Source organism: Drosophila arizonae, chromosome 2 (genome assembly GCF_054131065.1).
Source record: "Drosophila arizonae isolate 15081-1271.41 chromosome 2, UAZ_ARI_1.0, whole genome shotgun sequence".
Lineage (NCBI taxonomy): Eukaryota > Metazoa > Arthropoda > Insecta > Diptera > Drosophilidae > Drosophila > Drosophila arizonae.
Window position 1 is genome coordinate 10,786,682 of NC_142922.1, and position 21,639 is coordinate 10,808,320.

Genomic DNA, 21,639 nt, shown 5'->3' on the forward strand with positions numbered 1-21,639 from the left:
TAAAACTTTCAAAAGCAGTCAGGATGCGGCTAAACATGCGGAGCAGGAGCAGGAGGAGGCTACGGAGTGCTGCGAGTGCTGGTAGGGGCGATGGGGTGCATCCTGACAGCAGCGCGTAATTCAAAATTCGAGTGGCAGTCGCTGGCAGCGCCTAAACCAAAGGCAGGATGCGCTCTGTGGCAACAAACGCGACTTCCGTGTTGCGGCGAGCTCGCAACAGAGCTGAAAGCCAAAACCGAGCTCAACTCGACTGAGAGCTGCGAACTGCGAACGGAGAACTGCGAACTGCGAACTGCGAAGTGAGAGAGGAGTTTGGCCGGCCAAGTGGGCAATCTGTTTACGCCTATTTTGACTTGACTCTTTTGCCAGTTGCAATTTGATTTGGGTGTACACCAACACACACACACACACACACACACACACACACACACAGGCAGAGCACCCACTCAGAGCACTCGCGTTTGGTGCGGTTGCGTTAAAAATAGCTTTTCATTTAGAAATTCGCCGCAGGCCAGAGCTCACTGTCTTAGGCAGCAGCTGGCCGCATTGACAGTTTCCCACTCCCATTGTTGTTGCTTTAAATTCGTTTTAGACCTTGGCCGGCTCGTGCTTAAGTCTGCCTCGCGGCTAAGGCTGAGCGCGGCGCAAACTCTTGAAATCGGCTTTGATGCGTTCTTCCAATTAAGTTATTGGAATCTTGGTTAAGAATTTCAACTGTGGTTTTAGGCAGCGGCAGCGGCAGCGGCATCGGCATCGGCATCGGCATCGGCATCGGCATCGACGTCGCCGTTGACGTCGTCCTCGACCCCTGCTCAAAGGTTGAGCGCTTGCCGCCGATACCTATCACAGAATCGATTTTGCTCTGGCTACAGAGCAAACGATTTTAATTGAATTTGTGCAAGAGCAGCTGGCAAATATGCTGTAGTGTCTGTCTGTCTGTGGCGTTGTCCCAGCCACGCTCTCAATTAAATCGTAAGTAACTGACGATTAATATGATAAATCGAAGATGCTACTCAAACTAATTGCAATACAAAGTACTTGAGCGCTCGATTGTTGCAGTTGCAGTAATCTAATGAATATTGAATAACCGTAAGGAATGCTATTAAGATGCATATTAAGTAACTGAAATATCAGATAACACTTTTACGAAGCAAGTTAATCTATTAAAATATAATACAATGCGTAAAAATTCGTAAATATACAATGAAACTCATTCACAAAATTCCTGTTTGCTGTCAACGATCCAATTAAAGTCCATAGCGTCGACTGTCCTACCAAATGGCAAACTAATTGCTTTAAGTGCAGCTGTGCGATAACTAACTGCAAGTTTCAAAACTCTTGTTAAATTGCTAACCATTACACACAGGAGTATTAAATCAGTTGACAGCTCAGTGTGGGGTAAATATCAAGGAGTTGATAATATGGGCAAAGAAACCAGTTGGTTGTATGATGCTGAAAAATTTAATTGGCCAACTTTTGTTTATCGATGGACAAAACTGCAGGACATATCGACACTCCAAAACACACACAGAGAGAGACACTCAGAGACAATCAGAGACATTGAGACACACCCAAGTTGGCATTGTAATTACGTTTATTGCATATCCATGCAATCGAAAAAATGCTGTCGTCCTTTTCGGCTAGCTTGTTTTGGCCAGCCAGCTGTGCTGTGTGCCGAAAAAGACGAAAAATTGAAATGCGAAAATGCCCTACACTTGGGCCAGACAGTTGGCTAAACGACACACACACACACAAACACAGAGCCAATGGGACGTGCATATTTCTGGCATTGCCGGCATGCCAGTGCGCCGAAGTATGCAACCTTTTATAATCACAGCTATGTAGAAGCCGAGATTATCCCGTAAGGAGCCCAGAGCAAGGCGCACAAGTGGACAAGTAAAGAGTATAAAAGAAATATGAGAGCCAAGACGACATAGATAGAAAATGTGAAATATTTACTGCATTTATATATAAATATTTAAAAGACATATATTCATACATATATCTACTCAAATTTATATAAATCCGTATGTATGTATGCACCACCAAATTAAGCAAGTTGCCAACTTCTTTCACTTATTTTCTTGCTGCAGCTTTCTAGCTGCAGTCGAGATCAACTATCAGAGAAGCCAATTGCACCGCCGCTCCGACCGCCCCTCGTAGGCAGCCCCTTGGCATCACTGGACTCTGACGCACACCTTTTTGTGGCATTCAGGCCACAAAAGTATGTGATTGGGGTAAAATATGTTGCCAGTTATGCGACTGCTCTCTCAATGTAGGTATGAATGAATGTATATAAATATTTGTGCACTAGCGGGTGAGTGGGGCTGTGGCCAGCAGGGGTAGCAGCATATGACAACCAGACAGGCAGTCAGAAATGTTCGTTGGGTCAGGCGAGGCCTTGTTGTTGTTGTTGTTGTTGCTTTTATTTTTATTTTTTATTTCTGTTTCGCAATCATAAATATTTCATACGCAATTTCATAAGATTGGACGAGGGGCCTATCCTTTATAGTAAATCAAAGTGGCTTTAAAAATTTTATGCTCCATCTGGACATAAAAATTTCATATTGACAAATACACAAACACACCCACACACTGTCGCACACACACACACAAACCCGCATGAGAACATTTTGTAAGTCTGCAAGTTACATTTGTATTGTTGCATTCTCAAATAATTTACTTTTGCATGACTCTTGTGCAATTTGATTTTAATTCAATTAGACTGTTTTGCAACAGAATTTTCCTGGAAAAACTCCATGTCTGTTTATGTGTCTACATTGGTTTACCCACTTATTTCATGCGTGAGGATGTCAACAAGCTCGTTGACTGCATTTGATAAGAGTTTCACTCGAATCTATTTGCCATTGTCTGTGTGAGCAGATATATGTATGTATGTATGTATGTATGTGTGTTTCACTATTATTACTCAAGCACATTTACTCTAGCGTTTAGATCGCTTCGTTTACACATTTTTCAACGCATTTTCACCAACATACATCACTGCTAGTTGCTGGCTGCTGTTGTTGTTGGCTTTTTGCTTTTATTCGCCTCGTGTATTGCTGTAAGACAAAGGCAAAACAGCGTTTGTATGTGTTGTCAAGATGACAGAACGTTTTGCCAACGTATAAGTAGCCCGACGACGAGCACACTCCCTACTGGCACTCTATATCCTTCATATGCTTGAAACGCCCTGTCATTTGCACTACAGCAAACCGAAGCAGCCATAGAGCCTCTGCCTCAACACGACTCAGAGCAGTGTGGGTAATCACACTAGCTGAGAATTCTATAAAGACTTTGTTGTGCTCATTTAACACTGGAGTACAAATACGATTTTCAGAACGCTATTGACAATCCCAAGCAAGTACTTTCGCATCATAACGCAATCCTCCATGTGAATTGTTCTTCTGCAATTATTGGATTTGCCAAATATCCAAGAGTGTATTTATATTATGTAATTCTACAGAATTTATTTCTTTTACGAAATGTAATGAGTTTTTATTTATTTTTATTTTTTCCCCAATATCCATGGGCCTTGAATTTGAAATTGTGTGTCTGCCTATTAAAGCTGGAAAATAATTTACGGTCTCTGGACTTTGAACTACTTTGGTTTATATATAGAGTATTCCAAGTATGAACATATTTGTTTCCATGCAATTTACTCAATTAAATTACTTGATATAATAATATTTTTATTTTGAATAAATTATTTAATAAAATATTCGTTTACCTTTGGTTGATGTTGTGAGAATAATTATGGTCTTACTTTAGTTTTATGAACTATTTTCATTATGTCTATATGATGTCCTTATCTAACAGAAAAATGATGTCTAGCTTTAAGCATATATCTTTATAAGTACTGTCGTATTTATCTATCTATGCTTTTCGTTTATTGCCAATACTTTCATTTAGCCAATATTTTCCAGAAAGTATACATTTCTTGATGGACTTTAATGAAAATTTATATATTATGCTGGAAATGGCAGGAAAGCAAGCCTCTTCTTTTCCAGAATTTGCAATTCAATCTCAGTTTGATTGGATTTTTCATAATTCTATGAACACGTACATATATAGAAGCTCTGTATCAAGGAGCCAACGTAAATTAATACAAATAATCTGTGTAGGGATGGAAATGAAGGTAAGACCTTACATTCATTTGTTGAGTTAATTGCAGCAGAGCTGCTTTGTGCTTAGTGCTTCCATTAGACATTGCCAAGTTATTTGCTTCGTTCTGTTAGAGGCAAGAATGCAATGTCATTTTCAGTATTTTCTATAGCATGAAGGCAGATGTGACCGACTAGGAGATACCACGACCCAAGCGCTAACTTGAATTGCCTACTTGAAATAATAATAAAAAAAAGTTAGCGATAGAAGAAAAGCTTGCTTATGATAAATTAACGGAAATATTTACAGATTCGATGTCTTTCTGCTAACGGACAGACAAACAGGCAAGACAGATATAAACGCATTCAGTTTATAGTACTGACTATGAATATATGTATTCTATGGGGTCTGCCAAGACGCCTTCTATATGTTTCATACATTTCCATATAACTGTAATACCAGAGCTCTCCCATATTCACATCTTAGCCAATTGCCATTGAAAATGGTTCCGTCCCGTTATTTAACAAATAAATTCTCATAATATTGCCCACACTGCAGTGCAGCCCAAGCGCAGCCGCTGCCTACTGCGCAGTTAGCAGAGCGCGTGCTTATAAGTGCATGTGTATGTATGTGTGCATAAAAGAAGTCCAGAATGATTAGAATATCAGCTTGGAGGGTTCAGGGTATCTCCTAGTCGAGCAGTCTCGACTGGAGCCTTCTTACTTGTTCTAAATAATTTTTTTTTTTTACCTTTAAAATCGCCTTACTCGCTTGGCTCGGTACGCAGCAAATTTTATCTTATTTTTGCTGTTGAGTTTATTCATGTAGTGAATAAAAATATTTAATAATTCTTAGTTTAATTCTTCGTCCGCTTTTCATTTTATGCTGCATACATTCTTGATCTTTAATGACATTTAAGTTATAAATTCTAGGCATAGAGAAAATTTCGTAAAATATATCAACGGCTGAGAAAACAAAACTCATTCCATATGCAAATACCAGGCGAAGGGCGGGCATGGAGAGTTGTGTGAAGAGCTTTAAATAATTGTTAAATGTGCAATTCTGTTATGCTTGGCACAGAGAATAAATTGTAAATGCAACTATTTAATAAGCATCAAGATGACCAGCCATAAATAATCCATGCAGCATTTACAACTTATCCAATGGGCCAGGTCTAAGTTAAAGCTTTTAATTGCTTTGTTGTTTTTCGGACGATGCTGCATACTAGAAGAGTTTTGGCTCGACTCCTATGTGTGTGTGTGTATGCATGCTAATACATATACATACATAAGCATATACATACATAAGCACATACATTATTATTCAGTCCAAAAATGCAAAAACAATGCCCAAACGGAAGTGTCAGTGGCTGGTACACTGTCTACTCAAGTGAGCTAGCAGAAGAAAAAAGCAGAAAACAAAAACAACAATAACAACAGCAGTAGCAACAACAAGCTGTTATGCTATGCTCCCAAGCTCCAACACATACCCACGTGGTTGATGTACAGCACAATGCAGCAGCGAGTCGCATTCTGCTCAAGCGTTTATGCGGACCTTCTACTGCATGGGCCAACTGGAGGCTGTTGTTGTTGTTGTTATGAATACGATGTGCCTCGTTTTGTGCTGATGACGGGAGGGCGGGGAGGTAGCGGGGCAGCGGGGCAGCGTGCCTGTGTGTGGGGGCAAGGGTTAAGCTGCCGGCAGGCTTGTGCAAGCGCCGGCTGAGCCATACAACTTATTTATGTTGGCTGCGTTGCGGCAAGTCCGTTCCTCTGCACAGTTGTCTGGCCCAGTGTCCGGCCGTCTGACTGATTTGCATCTTCTGTGCATGCCTACTTACATACTGATGCATATATACTGCAGCAATATGCACACACGCACCCACCCACACACACACACACACACACACATACACATACACGCATGCAGCAATTATTGCACTTATAAAATTCTGCTCCTTGCAGAGCAGACTCCCAGTGTGCGGATGTGTGTGCGTGCGTGTGTGTGTCGCTTCTTTTTGCTCTGGTTTTTGGCAAGTCTCGTTGGCCTGGCCTCGCCCGGCTTGGCCTGGCTAGCCACCCACAGCCACCACCACTGACAATTATCGTTGAATGTGCCGCCACCACCATCATCAGCCTTCGACCGCCCCCCCCCCCCCGCTCTTTGTGGCTGTCCTTTGAGCGGGTCATAATTCCTAAAATGTTTTGACTTGCACTCGCCCTTTATGCTGATTTACTGGCTGTTGCGGTTTTGTGACAAATCTGTTTTGCTCACTTGATGTGATTCCCTCACCCCCCAGATCGCTCCACTGCTGCTGCTGCCGCTGCTGCTGCTGCTGCGGCTTAAAGTTGCCCCAAAAAGTTTCGTTATTTCGAGCAATTTAGTTTTGTATTTATACACGCTGCGGCCTAGTCATTAGGCATAAATCAGACGACACAGCATATATGTTAACTTGAGTGCAAAACTCATTAAATCACGCAATGTTCGGGGCGTGGCCAAAGTTTAAAGGGCGTTTACGCATAGATTAGGACAAGCGTTACGCCCTTGAGCCTGTATAGCTTTTTAATGGGCTTGAGCTTATAATATATGTATTTCCCAATCATATATACATACATATGTACTGAATGAATTATAAATAGTAAATCTGATTGTGCTGGCCCCTCGCCTTGAGTATAAATCTTAAACAGAGCCAAAGGCAGCGCCTGCATTTAATTCAATTTTCGCCTGCCCCAGCTGCAGCTGGAGCTTTGGCTCATTATGATTGTGGCCCCAACAACAGTCGCAGGATGGTCAAACAATAAAAAGCGACCTAATTGCCATGGCTACGCAGGCATTTGCTAATTTATCGTCTTGCAACCTGATGAAGCTCATGCCCAGGCAGCCAGCCAGCCAAGCAGCTAGTTACAAGACTACGGCTGGGCCATGGGCCTCGGGCCAGCACGTAGCCTCAACGGCGGCTCAAGGTCGTCGCTGTGGTCGTTATCGTCGCTGTTCCAATAATAAATTTATGCATTTTTTTTCTTGTACCCTATAGCAGAGGGTATGTTGCTTTCGAGCAGCATGTTGCTTTTGAAACATGCGTTAAGTATCCTTCTTTCTCTATCTTGTTCCATTATATCACTGAGCATATATGCTTGTGAATTTTGGTAATTCTGGCAAATCGGCATATTCTGCTTTTACTTAGGCTATATAATGCTCTTGTTTAAGTTTATATTTAATGGCAATCGATTTGTTTTTAAATAATATGAAAATTAAAATGCATAAAAATGAGATATAAATAAAAATGAAAATGGTATAGAAAATAATAAGATTTGTATCATTAAATTCATTAATTAAAACAAATAACAAATTTTAACCAAAATAAATTGAAGGAGAAAAAAATAATTTTTAAAATTTTATAAAATTAAAACGGAAAAGAAATAAAAATTATTTAAAGCATAAACAACAAATATTATAAAAAAAATATAAATGTAAAAAAAAAAATATATATATATAGTATACACAAATATCGAATACTATAAAAAATTAACAAACATAAAATGTAAAAAAAAAAAATATATATATAGTTTTTATAATTCATTCATTTTATATGTATTAAATTTTTACTTCAGTTGCCTCGACTATCTAAAATTATCGTACACTCCACATCTTATATTTGTGCAACAGAACCTCATACAGACTTTTCAAAGAATTACAAATACAGAATGGAGGAAAAATATCAATATGAAACTTTTACATATATTTGCTTAGAAGAGCAACAGCTCAGTTCACCTTTGAGTCGACCAAGTCTCTCCATGCTAGATTACCACTACCATAGAGCAACTTGTTGTGCTTGTTGTTGTTGCTTGGGACATAGACTAAAAAAGAAGTTATAAAAGTCGACTGCGCGCCTGGCCAGGGTGTTAATTCAAGTAAATTGCTGCAGGGTAATTGTCGTAGTAAATGTGCGCGTGCATCAGTGTGCGTGTGTGTGTTTATCTGTGGTCGATGGCCACTCCAGGAGCAATGGTCCAGTGCCGCCCTGCTTGGGCTACAATGTGTCTCATTTGGGTACCAAAGAAGCATGCAATTTGCCAGCATTACTGCTGCAACAGGACCAAATCATAGCCGTGGGCATCATTCTGTGCCGTGCCTAAGTCATTGTGAGCTGAATTTGAGCGAGGGAGGCGTGGCATGGGCATGGACATGGGCAGCTGGATAGAGCCGCGTAGGCAGAGTTTGTGGTTTCACCCCGTAGTCATAATTGTGGTTTTGGCTTGCAATGCAACAGCTACTGCCAATGCCACTCCTGCGACTCCTGCGACTCCTGCCACTCCTGCTGCTGGTCTGTTACTTGTGCACTTTAAGCCAACAAGTATTTACACATCGTTAAGTTTGAATTACGCCAACAGTGAATGTATTGAGTGGAAGCTTCAACTTTCGTTTGCTTCTCAAACGCTCGTCACACTGAAGGACAAGCTGAGCGGGCGAGCGGCTGACCGAGCTCCTACTTAAGCTCCTTGGCTCCACAGACTGCCCAGGCATTCTTGGCATATTCGTTCTGTTGTGAACCCGCAAATTTTATGAGCCATGCCCTTGCATATTCTTAGCCAATTTAAAGCGCTTTTAAATCCCATAGTTTCGCATTGATGTCTTTTATATGATTTCATTTTTTACTCGACTTTTTATTATGCCCGCCTTTATGCGATATCTCTGTATACACACACAGGCATATATATTTATATATATGTATAAATACATATACGTTTTTTAATAATATTTTTCTCTGACCCTTTCAGCTTTCTGTGTGTATGTGTGCGTGTGTGTGTGTGCAAGCATTGGAATTTGCGGCATCTGCGGCCTGTTGTTCCGGCTGTTGCCGTCGCTTTCGTTGCCGCTGTCGCTGCCACTGCCTCTGCCTCTGCCTCTGCCTCTGCCTCTGCCTCAGTCGTTGCCATTGCCGTTGTCGTTGTCGTTGCCGTGGTCATTCCGGCTGTTCCGGCTGTTGATTCACTAGTTACATACTCGAATATGCGTTTTATTATGTCAACATTGGGTCATTGTTCATCTGATGCTGGTCATATCATAACGCTTTTCTGCTGTTTTTCTGCTATTTGTTTGATTTTTCTTCCTCCTTTTTCTTTTTTTTTTTCGTTTCTTTTCGGCCCTTTGTGCGGCTTTTGGCTTTGATATATTTGTTATGCTGACCATAAGCTCTGTGTAATAAATTTGCCGAGTTTTGAGCTGGTAATTGGCAGGCAAATGGACCAAATCCTGATTATAAGATTACGCTTTTGGAGTAATTTGGGTTATTCACTCATTACTGGCGAGCCCAGAAAGAAAATTAAGATATAGAAACTCATTTCTTGTCGCCTTAAAATATTCGCAATTTCCTCGAATGAAATACTATATGACTCTCACACGTTGCCAATGGCATTCATAACCTTTATTTATATGCGTCATGCCGGAAATTACATTGCTACCAAATCTAAGCAGAGACAATGCCGTCAGCCGCTGCGGTAACTCACGCCAGTTGACACCAGGCACAATGGGCTGTGACAGGACAGTTCAACTTTATCTGACTGCCGCATCCATTGGCAAAGCTGCAAGTAACTAACGCCCATTGGCCCAGCCTGTCAATTGGCAGTCTCTGTTCGATGTGGAATAAGTAGCTGAATGCAAAAGAGTAGAAGAGGCTGCAGGAGATAACTTAAATGTCATGCTTACATCTCACAGAACAAATCTGCCACTCGTACACTGTAATAGATTAAAGTCTTTTAGCTACATATATACGAGCCCAGTCGAGTCGCTGGCAATGGGCTGGCATTGTCACAGTGCTTTGTCGGCTATGGGCCAACAGTGGCTACTACATTCAATGTCCGCCCAAATGAAATTGAAGAAAATTGCATTTGCACGAGAGACAATTTCGAAACAATTGCAAAACTGTCTGACAAGCTACCTGTGATGCTGCCAAACAGTTTAGCAGGTAATGCCTTATATCGATATCGTTCTATGTCCACCTTCGTATTGGAGAAAGAAAAAGAGACGGACAAATAGAGAGAGAGAGAGAGGGAGAGAAAGACTCTGAAAAGAGTCACCGTTCGTGTTTGGCAGGCAGTTTGATGCAGTTAGTTGACTATTGACTGCCAGGCCAACTCCCAACTCGAGATATCGCGTCAGTTGCAGGAATCGGGCATTGAGCACTGAGAGTTTTTGGCACAATTCAGCCATTTGGCGCAGCGCTTCCCAAGCCGGATTCATTGACCAGGAGCACTGCCATCAGCCTTTAGACACTGGCAGGCAGGCAGCGCCATGCCCAAGCGTAGCTATAATTTTGTTAAAGGCAAACGTTGCAATGTCTGCAAAGTGGACCATGCTGCCAATGGCCAATATTCAAGCCCAGCCCAGCCCAGTCCAGCCCAGTCCAGTCGATGGCATTGCACTTTTTGGTCAATGCCCGAAATTGGCATACGTACACATATGTGCATGTATGCGATCTATGCAACTAGGCATGCATGCATATATACTCAGATGCATAGCTGCCCGGCCAGAATGTGTTGGCAAAGCGGCTTAAATAGGCCCAGACAGCTAAGCGCTGGGCCGATGGCTAAAACGGCAAGTCAACTGCATAATTGCTTAATTTGCTCCCTGAGTTGCTATCGGCCGTATTCATAAGTTGCCGGCGATGGCTTTAGTTACCGTTACGGCACATGAGCCCGGCCGGCTTCAACGTTCCGTTCGGTTCAACTGGCTCTCATTTGGGGCATTGCTGGCATCAATGGGAAATTGGTTGTCTCTTCAGTGTCGCATTTGGTGCAACAATTTGGTAGATTTCCCCAACCGGCTGGCCAACTGGCTGAACTACTGCAAATTTGTACAATGACACGACGAGGTCCTGGCACGTAACAAACACGTAGCCGAACAATCGAACAAACATTGACAGCCCAAATCCAGATTGGGTCGAGCAGCAGTAGCAGCAGCAGCAGCCAACCTTTCGGGTTAGCCAAATTGTCAGGCATGTCTTCCCAACGACTTAAGACCTATTCGAAGAAGAAGAAGAAGACGAGACACGTGTTTAGTCCGTGCAGAGCGCCACTTCCCCATTTCACACGACCGAACGCCGCGCCGGCTGCCCTTGTGTGCTGTCAAGTCGCCGTTGTTATTAGATAAGGGACGGACTAGTGGCCAAGCTTACGGCTTGGCCTACACCTGTTGCCAATTGTTGGGCTATCTGCCTTTGTTGTTGCCATCAACAGCAGCAGCAGCAGCAGCAGCAGCAGTTCATGTTTATGGCTTTGCCTCTGGCTGGCCCCGTCTATTGGGGCCCCTTCAATGGGTCTGAGTACAGGATTTTGTTCAGTTTGTTTTAAATAAATTTTACACGGAAGCTTTTATGTAGATTTTATGGTAATTGGTTAGCTACTACTGCCTTCGACTTGTTGTTGTCGACCCCCTCTGCACGCTTAAGCTTGCTGAATTGTGGCTCGGACCGACAAGTGCCCCGAGCTGCTTTTACATAGCCACAAGCCGCACTTGGCTTTAAGTAGCAGCGGCAAAACGGTAACAGAATCAACGAATCGCGCTGACTCACGCTCTGAGTATGTCGAGAAACCGCACAAGAATTACATGATCAGAAGTTATTTCATTATATTTTGTTGCGAGCTCACGAGGTGTGGCCCCAAAAGTCAACAAACAGCTCGACTTTCTCCATTGTGCTGTGCAGCTAGACAGCCACAGCAGAGACGGCGCCGAGCTGTGAGATACAAATATGCGATACAGATGCTCGGCCAGTCATATGTGAGCTAAGCTGCGTTAGCTAATCGCTTGCATCACTTGACCATCGCGTGTCAGCTGGCTATCTTTTCTATCGAGTTCAAGTTGAAGTTTAATTGAATAATTTGCAAACAAAGTTTCTGCTGCTGCTGCTGCTGCTGTTGCTGCTAAAGGCCAACAGGCAGCTGGAGTGCATTGCGTATTTGTATTTGCAGCAACAATTTGATTGTCTGTTTGTTTGTTTGTTCGTTTATTAGAGCCCTGCACGCCTCGTTTGATTGTTGTTGCGCACTCTTCAGATAAACTACTCTGTAAATAAGCCATTCATACACACATTGATATGTTTATTTTTGGCTGCGAGTGCCTCGAATTGGAGATGGGGAGAAAGCTTCTCATAAAAATTTGTGAATGCCTGACACCAATATGTATGTGTGTGTGTGTTTATGACTGAGTACTGTCTGTGTCAGTGGGCTTTGTTCTTGATTGATTGAGCCGAGCTAATTAAAGCCGCAGCTATGATATCATACAGAAATTCCCAATACAATAACCGCAAATTGTTGCATTTTTATGGAGAGTTTTTTTTTCGTTTTTTTTTTTTTTTCTATTAATTGGCTCACAGCTGCTGCTGCCTTCTGCATGTTCTTTGGGCCAGGCCGGAGCCAATTAATTTGCATAAAACAGAAAATATGCAAATGCCAATGCCAATAGACCCAGAAACAAGAGCTGCCCACTTGACTGGCACAAATCATGTTTACACATGAGCAGCAGCCTGGGTCCGAGCTCCGAGCTCCGAGACCGAAGTGAAGCGAATTCTTTGCAGCACTGCCCAAAAAGCACCCACGCTCTGCGGTTGGTGGTGCTTGGGCTTATTGGCAGATAATTGACATATAAAATTAGCATAATTTTTACACCAGCCAAGTGACAAGTGAGCAGTTTCGGCCCGGTCTCAACGGACCAAGTGACCAGCGGACCGACCGTTGATAGCCATCGGAATACGTAATGACCAAATCGTATAGGAATCATTTCGCTTTTTCCGTTTGCTTATGGCGTGCGGCCCATACTATTAATATATTAAATTGCTGTCCGGAATTTAAATTAATAAATTAGGGTTCTCATTCTGAGCGAGGGAATGTTGCCGTCGCCATAAAGGAAAGTAAAGAAAGTGTGTGTGTGTGTGTGTGTGTGTGTGGCAATTAATGCGTGTGAACTTTGCGATGAATAAGTCAAGGCCTATGCGGCGTATGGGTAATCTAAGCACTCACACATATTATCCAGTAAATACTTTAATGAAAGGCTCTGGCTGCTCTCAAATATCTCACTTCCCCAACTCTGGCGGTTATTAATTTAATAATGCCTCAGGCGGGCGCCAATTGGGGGTGGCGGCGGCATCCTTGACGCTCCCAAAACTCAAATTAAACAGATGAAGCTCATAAACGTGAGTCAACTGGGAGCCAGACAGCCGGCAGGGGAGCGTTCAGGTGTGCAGGTGTGCAGGTGGGCCGAGGGAATTTACCTGTGCACGCCTCATCGCCTTCGTCATATTAAATTGCCGATGGGCAGAGACCGACAAAAGGATAACGCGCGCATTTCAAATCCGTCAAGGACCCACAGCGCCACGCCCCGCGAGTGATTTATGGGCGGCACTGAGTGGCCACCGAGTGGCACCCAGGCAGCGCACATACATAGTTGCCTCGGCCACTAGACAAAGCATCGAGGACATGCATAAATCGGCGCAAATGTCAAACGAGCTGTCAACATTGTTGCCGTCGCGCAACTTCCAGTGCCGCGCTGTCAATGTTGTCCTGCGACAAACAATTTAATTTATGAAAATCGTTGAAAACTAAAGCAGAATGCCAAGCAAATTGACAAAAGCGAACGGCGGACAGCGGACGGCGGACACTGGACAGAGTAGCACAAGAAACCTGCAAAAAGAATCAGAGTCAGACAGACGCAGAGACGAAGTGGCACAGGAAGGGTAACGATGAAAAAAAAAAGTTTCTACAATGCTGTCGGCGCAGAAATCCTTCAATTGAAGTGCAGATATATATGTATGTATATATCAAGATATATATACATATATTTTTTTACATTTGACACTTGAGTGCGCAGTGCTGTTGCCTCTGCCACTGCCTCAGTCTCAGCTTTTGGTAGGACAGTTTGCGCAACGAATCAAATTTAAATTTCTTGATTGTCTAGTCGAGTGGCAGTCGAAACTCGGAGACTGGAACATTGAGTTCTGCAGATCCCTTTGCGATTTGCGCATAATAATAATTTGAACGACGCGTCGACGTGCCCGGAATTGTTGACTGGTCACTGGCGATGATGACTGGCCCCCACCCCTTGCACTCCTAGCCATTCCCAGCCACTCCCAGCCGCACTCTGGTCGCATCGCCTCCTGTTAAAAATCATCGCAAGGGCCAAATGTCGCGCGGGCTAAGTGACTGATGGACTGCTGCCCATTGACAGGGATAGAGGCGCATGGAGTGGAGATGGAGGAGTGACGAGTGGTGCGGGTATCGTCGCATCCATAGTGGTTGTTATCTGCGTTCGCTGTCAGCGCAGCACAGCTCCAATCCATGCTGTTAAATGGAGCAAAAAGTGTTGCCCGAACAATGGTGTCAATTAAACATTACATTGTTGTTCCTTCCACTATGATGGACTAAGGGATGCAGATGCCCATGATTCCTCTGGGTCACAGCGCAGCGAACCCTCAATTTAAAATGCGTGCAAGTTTTCTATTTCTTTATCGTTCTTCTTCTTCTTTTCTTCTTTTTTTTGTGTCTTCCTGTTGCCAAATTGACTTCAACTTGTGCGTGTCTTGGACTGCTCAACAATAAAAGTCTATTAAAGCGCTGTAGTTTAATGGCTTTGTTTGGCTCTCAGCTACATTTCGGACTTTGAGGTTTGCCTGCCCTCCCTCTCACCCTCCCTCCCTCCCTCTGTATCTCTTACGCTGGCCGTTTTGATTGAGCTGCGAGTGCTGACTTACAGCCCTTTAGGTTTTTACAGCGCGCAGCAGCCTTCTAACTGGGTCCTTTTTTATGGCGCCGGTCGCGCTGATGAAGGCTTTAGAGTGACATAAAATGAGATAAATGCCGCTGCGAGGGGCTAGACTCAGTTGGCTAGACGCACAACTGGACCTTTTAGTGGCAGTGGAAAGGCTGCCTCGTTTTCATTTCATTTCAGTTCAGCTCAGTACAGTTAATGTGGCAAGTGCTTTATAGGTATGTGTGTCTGTGCGTGTGTGTGTGTGTGAATTTGATGACACTTAAAGCGGCACAAATTCTATGAAAGCTTTTGCATAACTTGATCAATTAGGCAGAAATTTGGCAGCAATTAAATTTTAAAATTTTCTCCCTTTGAGAACAATATTTGATACATAAATTGTAAACTTTTTTGTAAATTGGGATTGTATTAATTAAAAGCCCATTATTTTATTTCACTCACCGATTAAATTATTTCTAATCAAATTGATTAATCTCTTAATATTTGCAATTTCTCGACACTTTTCACACTTTGCACACAAAATTCGCAAGTCGCTTTACACTTAAAGCACATATACATATATGTACATATGTATGTATGTATATATCTGTTTGCTTATTGGCTTGGTTTATTTCGCACACTGCACAGACGCGCTACACATATCCTGCCGCAGGATAACCGCGCACAAATCCAGACCTCAACTGGAACGGCGCACGCGTGACCGAGATGAGAGTTTGCTGAATGGCGGCAGGGCGACGTTCTTATATACCCTCGTGTCCCTCGCTTGGCGCAAATTTCTTTTGGCCGCTGCTAATGATGACTGATAATGCTCATGATGATGATGATAATGATGTTCTTGTAGCGGCAGCGACTGCGACTGCGCTGCCGGCGCAACTCTTTCTCAACTGAGACGTTCGCGATTTTCGCTGCTCTTCATACAGTTCTGAGCAAAAGCCCTGCGTCGCTGTCAGCGTCGCTGTCGGCAGCGTTACGTCGCGCCGTCGACGTCGCATAAATTGTAAGCGAGCCTCTGCTTCTAAAGGGGTATTCTCAAGACGCTGACGTCGCTGCCGCGGCTTGTCTTTACGAATTACGCTTACGGCTCTCTCCCTCTCTCTCTCTCTCGCACTCTCTCTCAGCGTTTCTGGTTTCTGCCGGCTGCTTCTTTGGCCAAAAGCGGGCAAAAAAGTTCTTCTTGTTGGTCAACAGTATTGGCTTTTTTGGCGCTGTCTTTGCGTTTCTTGATTGGTCAACCAGCAGCAGCAGCAACAGCAGCAACAGCGGCAGCAGCGGCTGCGGCTGCGGCAGCTCCACTTGACTGCGACTGGGATTGCCCTCAGCTGTGTTTGTTTAGCCTGACTTTGCGTCAATTCGCAGTTACTCATTTCGCTTTGGCTTTTGTTTTGCTCTCGGCCGGCCTGATTTATGGCGGAAAATTATTGTTTTTGTTTTTTTGTTATTGTTATTGTTATTGTTCGCGTAACGTACAGCTCGTCGGTGGCTCGGGCGATGCAACATGTGATTCATGTGCCTTAATTAGATGAACATAAAGTGATTGGTGTTAAAACCGCTGAAGCCTAAATTTGGCCAGGGTTCGTTGACCCAGCCCCCAGCTCCTAGAGCTCAGCTCAGCTGTCTTCAGTGAATCGCTCCAGCCCTGCGGAAACTCAATTTGCCCTATCACCGATGAACGTGCAACGATTTGCGCTAGTCCCTTCAAATTGAAATCCTCGACAACGATTTACCCATAAACAGAGAGCTAAAAAAAATCGGAGTAGGGAGTCTGTGTGAAATTAATTCCAACTGCTCTGACAGGCGCTCTCATTTCGAGCCATCACTTCATCGAACAACTTCCACGGTTATTTATTCGCCGAATATTTAAATTCCCTTTTATCTGCGCTGAGCACAGATATTTCATTTTCAAAGTCTACCATGTCATAAACACCCCGCCTAGAGACACGCAATTTCAATATTACTGTCATTATATAGGCTGGCGTGGGGGCGTGCATCGACCTATCTGTGCGTATCTGTGTATTTGTGTAACTCAAGCCAAAGCCTGTGGCACAGGTGCCGGCTGTGGCCAATGCTGTTGCTCCTGTTGTTGTTGTTGTTGTTGTTGCTGCTGCTGTTTTGGCTCTTTACGCGCGAACGTGATTTGCATTTGTAAGTAGCCAAGACAGCTCGTACAGATATGCGTGTGCGTTGTATGTGTATGTTTGTGTGTGTGTGTGACTGTGTGTGTGTTACACAAATGCTAAAATAATAAATTGTTTCAAATTATTGGCACTTTGGCACTGATCAAATAAATGTGTCTCGGTAATAACAATAATAATGCGACAAGAACAACACTTCGACACATCGACATCGACCCCGTCAGCGAAGCTTAGTTCACGTCTGTCTGCCAAAAAAAAAAAAAAAAAAAAAAAAAAAAAATGAAGCAAACATTTGAAAAACAGGCAAACAAAAAATGCGAGCCATAAAAATATTATTATGATTTTCAATAATCACACGCATTAAATTATCATAATGCGCACATTTTCAATATTTCCACGCCTCAGTCAGCGCCAAAGCATTTTCCAGCTTTTCCACATTTCCACATTAAGCCCGCCTGTGGCTCTGCACAGATTTTGCATTAGGGCCCATTGTTGCTTTTTCAAATTTGAGACTGCGCCCCATGGGGCCACAGACATTTTTTTTTTTTTTTTTTTTTTTTTTTTGTGATTATTTTTATTAATATTATTTTAGCCTGGCTATTTTGTGCCCAAAATAATAATTTGGCTAACGAACACAATTTGTTCGGAATTTATTTTTATTTATCCTCTCGGGTATATTATAATATTTATTATAATATATTCACAATTTGCATGTTAAATGCATTTGACAGTGATTTTATACAATTATTAAATATTCGAGAGGAAAACCTAATAAACCAACTGCGTAATACTCGCCCATCGAATATTATGAGTTTTCAATATAATAATAAAATTTCTGCTGGGAAGCTGATAATGAGTTGAAAAATTGAAGAAATAATTTACAATATATGAATGATTTATAACTAAAAATATTCAGGTTATTAAGAATTAAACTTAAACCATTTTAGATACATATGATATGAACGATCTATTTATATTTCAAGTTATTTATAACTAAAATTAAACCAATTCAGTTCTCATAGTTTATTTCAGCTGCAGCAACAGGGAAACTCGAACTCATCAAGTATATTCAAACATTAATTACTTATTTTCAATAACAATTTCAAAAGGATTTACAAATATATTATTATTTTTTTATTTTATTTTTTATTTTTTATTTTATTAAGTATAGAACCTGTACATCACAAACAGTACTATAACAACACAAATTAAATTAAATTAAATTGTATTTTAGATGAGAATGAGAAAAATCTCATGCCATAAATCTAAACCCATTTCAATGTTTATATACTAATATATGAATCAAATCTCATTCAGGTTCAGCTTAGGCTGGGTTATCTTTTGGGCAACGCTCAGTTCAGTCGTTCAGACAATCAGATATGCATTGAAGCTTGTCAACGCATTTTATTTTTATGCCAATTGCTCGAATTAGCTTACGGACTTAAAGGAAATGTCGCTGTGGCTCTGTCGCCTGGTAAGCTTTATTTATGTCGTATGAGCCAGGCCGGTCGAAGTGGAGCACCTTAAATGATTAAATTAACCTAAATTAAAAACAAGAAAAAATTGGGGAAAAGCAACCGCAGCATGGTAACCCCATATAGCGAGCCAATAAACATTTCATTTTTAAGCGATAACAATTAACTGAAGTAAATATTACAAATGTGTGTAAACTTTCTAAGAAAGCAGAACTTCTGGATGAATCATGACTCGTGAGTTTCTTGGGATTGCTGCCGAATGCTGAGAATTGTGCAATATGGAAAACATGTTGAGGCATGACAGATACTCTCTTTCCGTTGTGTGTGTGTGTGTGTGTGCTTATCACAGCAAATTAAATTGCAAAATTTATTCTAGATACAGTTAAGTAAATTTCGTTGTTTGACTTGGGCCTGGGTTCACTTGAGGCCTGCCTGTCCAGATAAGCAAGCATATCAAAAGAAATTTTAGCCAAACACTTAACATAACGGTCGCAATGAGTTCGAGCCTCGGCTCCAGGGCCTTGACACACACACACGCACACACATCATGGGAATTGTTGAGCATGGCGTTGGTCACACTGTTCAATTCGGTTTCAACTGGCTGTCAGAACTTTCACCGTGGGCCTCTTAAAGCGCATGCTGATGAGGACGATGACGATGACGGCAGCTAATAGAAAGTTCTCCCCAAATTAATTATTATTGAGAAATTACCAAACCAAACCACTGCGAGCCAACAGAAGCGAAAACATAAACAAAAGCGAGAAACAACAAAAACTCATTCGCACACATATGGACATACAAAGTATGTATATGTAAGTCTGTACATATATAGATGTTCAAGACAGACCATTAAAACTAAATCCAGTGCAAAAACTTGCCCCGGCCGCGACGAATGCTGAATTTTTTATAAACTTGTCGAAGACGTGTCGCATTACTCTTTCGCCTTGGTGTTATTGCTGTCTTGTTATTGTTATTATTTGTTGATTTTTTTTTTTTTTCGTTTTTTATTTTATTTTTCGTTTACACCCTGCCCAAATTTTGTGCCACTGACCGACAATTTGGCGGCTTGGCGAATGGGTTACTACGGCAAACAATTGAAATACCGGCAGCAGTTATTGTTTTTGCTCATTGTATATTGTGTATGGTGTATTGTTTATTGTTTTTTCTCATTGGATTATTTACTATGTGTAAGACAGCACTTGTACTGTGGGTACTCGTATGACGACGCCTGGGCTCTTGAACTTGAGCAGCATCAACTGTAAAAACCGGTTAGCCCCACGAAAGCCAGCTGGCGTTGCAATTAAAAACTTAACTAAACCGATTTGGCGGCTTTGTTTTCGACCATTGGCCCAAAATGGTCAAGTCGATTTCCAATTGTAGATTGACGGCGCTCCAAACAGACATTTCCAAATTTATTGCCTGAGAAAAGTATATTTCACGCGATCTTTGTAAGGCGATTGATGTATTTCCCTTACCTAGCTGTAGAGATTTTATCTATTGTATTTATAAAGAAAATGCTCAGAAAGATTTTCAAATAGTTCTCGACTTAAGTTTTTTTTAATTTGCAGACAAACTTTATAAGGCAAGAGCTATGAGATTTAATGAGTTGTCTTAACATTGGGTCAACTCAAGAGAACTAATATTATTTTATATATATAATAAATATTCATTTGCTGTGCTGACGGATTGAAATTAAAATCATTTCTTTGTAGAATTAAAAAAAAAAAAAAAAAATAAATAAATAAATAAATAAACATGTTAGCAAGTCATGAATTTCTATATAAAACTGAAAATTAAGCCAACAAAAGAGGATTTGCAACAAATATTTTTTTATTTTCTTACAGAGAGAGTTTTCAGATTTAATTTTCAAACCATAAAGTGAATTACAGCATACATTTATATAATTAAAAGTCGAAAGATGCATTGCGTAATATAAATTAAAATCAAACACATATATTATATACATTAAAATCTATTTAATTAAAACCCATTTATTTATTGAGCTACACCAGATGGCAGGTTATATAAAATTCGACCTTTCTTGAAAGCAGGCTGAGTTTGGTTTTGATGTTGAGCTAATTTGAGTTCTTATAAATCAGAGCTAGAGAGTCTGAACATGTGAGCTGGCCAAGTCGTGGCTCTGTGATTCTTATCAGCCGGAGTTTCGGCGACAGCTTCCCAGAAGACGGCCAGTAGCTGCCTGGCCAAACTATGCCGCTCCAGATACAGACGCGAGATGGCGTGGAGCTGATAAGAGCTTGCGCGAACTTTCGCAAGATGTGCTTAGGAACGGTGATAGAGGTGAGCAAGTGTGTGTGTGTGTGTGTGAAAGTAGGTTTTATGTGTGGGTTGCTACACAGCTGGAATATATTTAAGTTGGCCCAAACGGGAAGAGCATCAATTGAAAAATTGTGCAGCGCTCAGCGTGGCTGCCAACATGTGGCATAATTAATAAGCATAAAAAATGATTAGACATTTATGCTAATTATGAGCGCAGGTGATTTCGTTACTTTGGTTGCTTATACTCATGAATTTATGCACAATAAAATTTGCATTTAAAGCGCTTCGCTGTTTTTTTCTCCCCCTTTGCAGATGTTGTTTACTTTTACTTTTCGATGAGTTATTGTTGGCATAGAAAATTGAAATGTATCTTGCTATAAGTTGGCTGTGAATCACGAGCGCGACTGACAGCATTTATTGGCAGAATCACAAGCAGCGTCTACTTAAAGTAAATTGCCGTAATTTGAGCAACATAATCAAGGCGTTTGCTCATGTTCGGATCTAAATATAGACACAATGGACGCTAAAATACCAATTATAATTGTTGGTTGTGTGTGTGTGTGTGTGTAAGAGGCCAAGTTACAGATCTAGCAAGCGCATTAGCTGTGCTGCAGCCTGAGACGAGGCAACGGCGACGATGATGACGAGAAGGAATGCCAAAGGACAATTAGCGTTGACCAGGCTGTTGATGGGCAGTCGGATGCCAAACGGTGAGACGGTGAGACAGAGAGTGGAACAGTCAGCCGGCCAAGCCAGGCAAGTCAAGTCAAGCAGCCAGCAACACCCAGTCAACCTAAGAGACAGACAGCGTTTGGTTAAAGATCAAAGACCATAAAAGGCGCAGTCGGAGCAACAGCTGTAGCTAAATTTAGAGAACTCGTCCCACTGCT

At 41.8% G+C, this 21,639-nt stretch overlaps 1 protein-coding gene across 2 annotated transcripts in view; it reads right to left on the bottom strand.

Annotated features, from left to right (window-relative positions):
• Mur89F (Mucin related 89F) overlaps positions 1-15,591 on the bottom strand; it is a 54,828-nt gene extending 39,237 nt beyond the window's left edge. For both annotated transcript variants that reach the window (XM_089463058.1, XM_018000636.2), the window contains exon 1: positions 15,304-15,591. The gene's annotated coding sequence lies outside the window, so the exon portion shown is untranslated. The remainder of the gene's footprint in view (positions 1-15,303) is intronic.
• Positions 15,592-21,639: the final 6,048 nt, after the last annotated feature.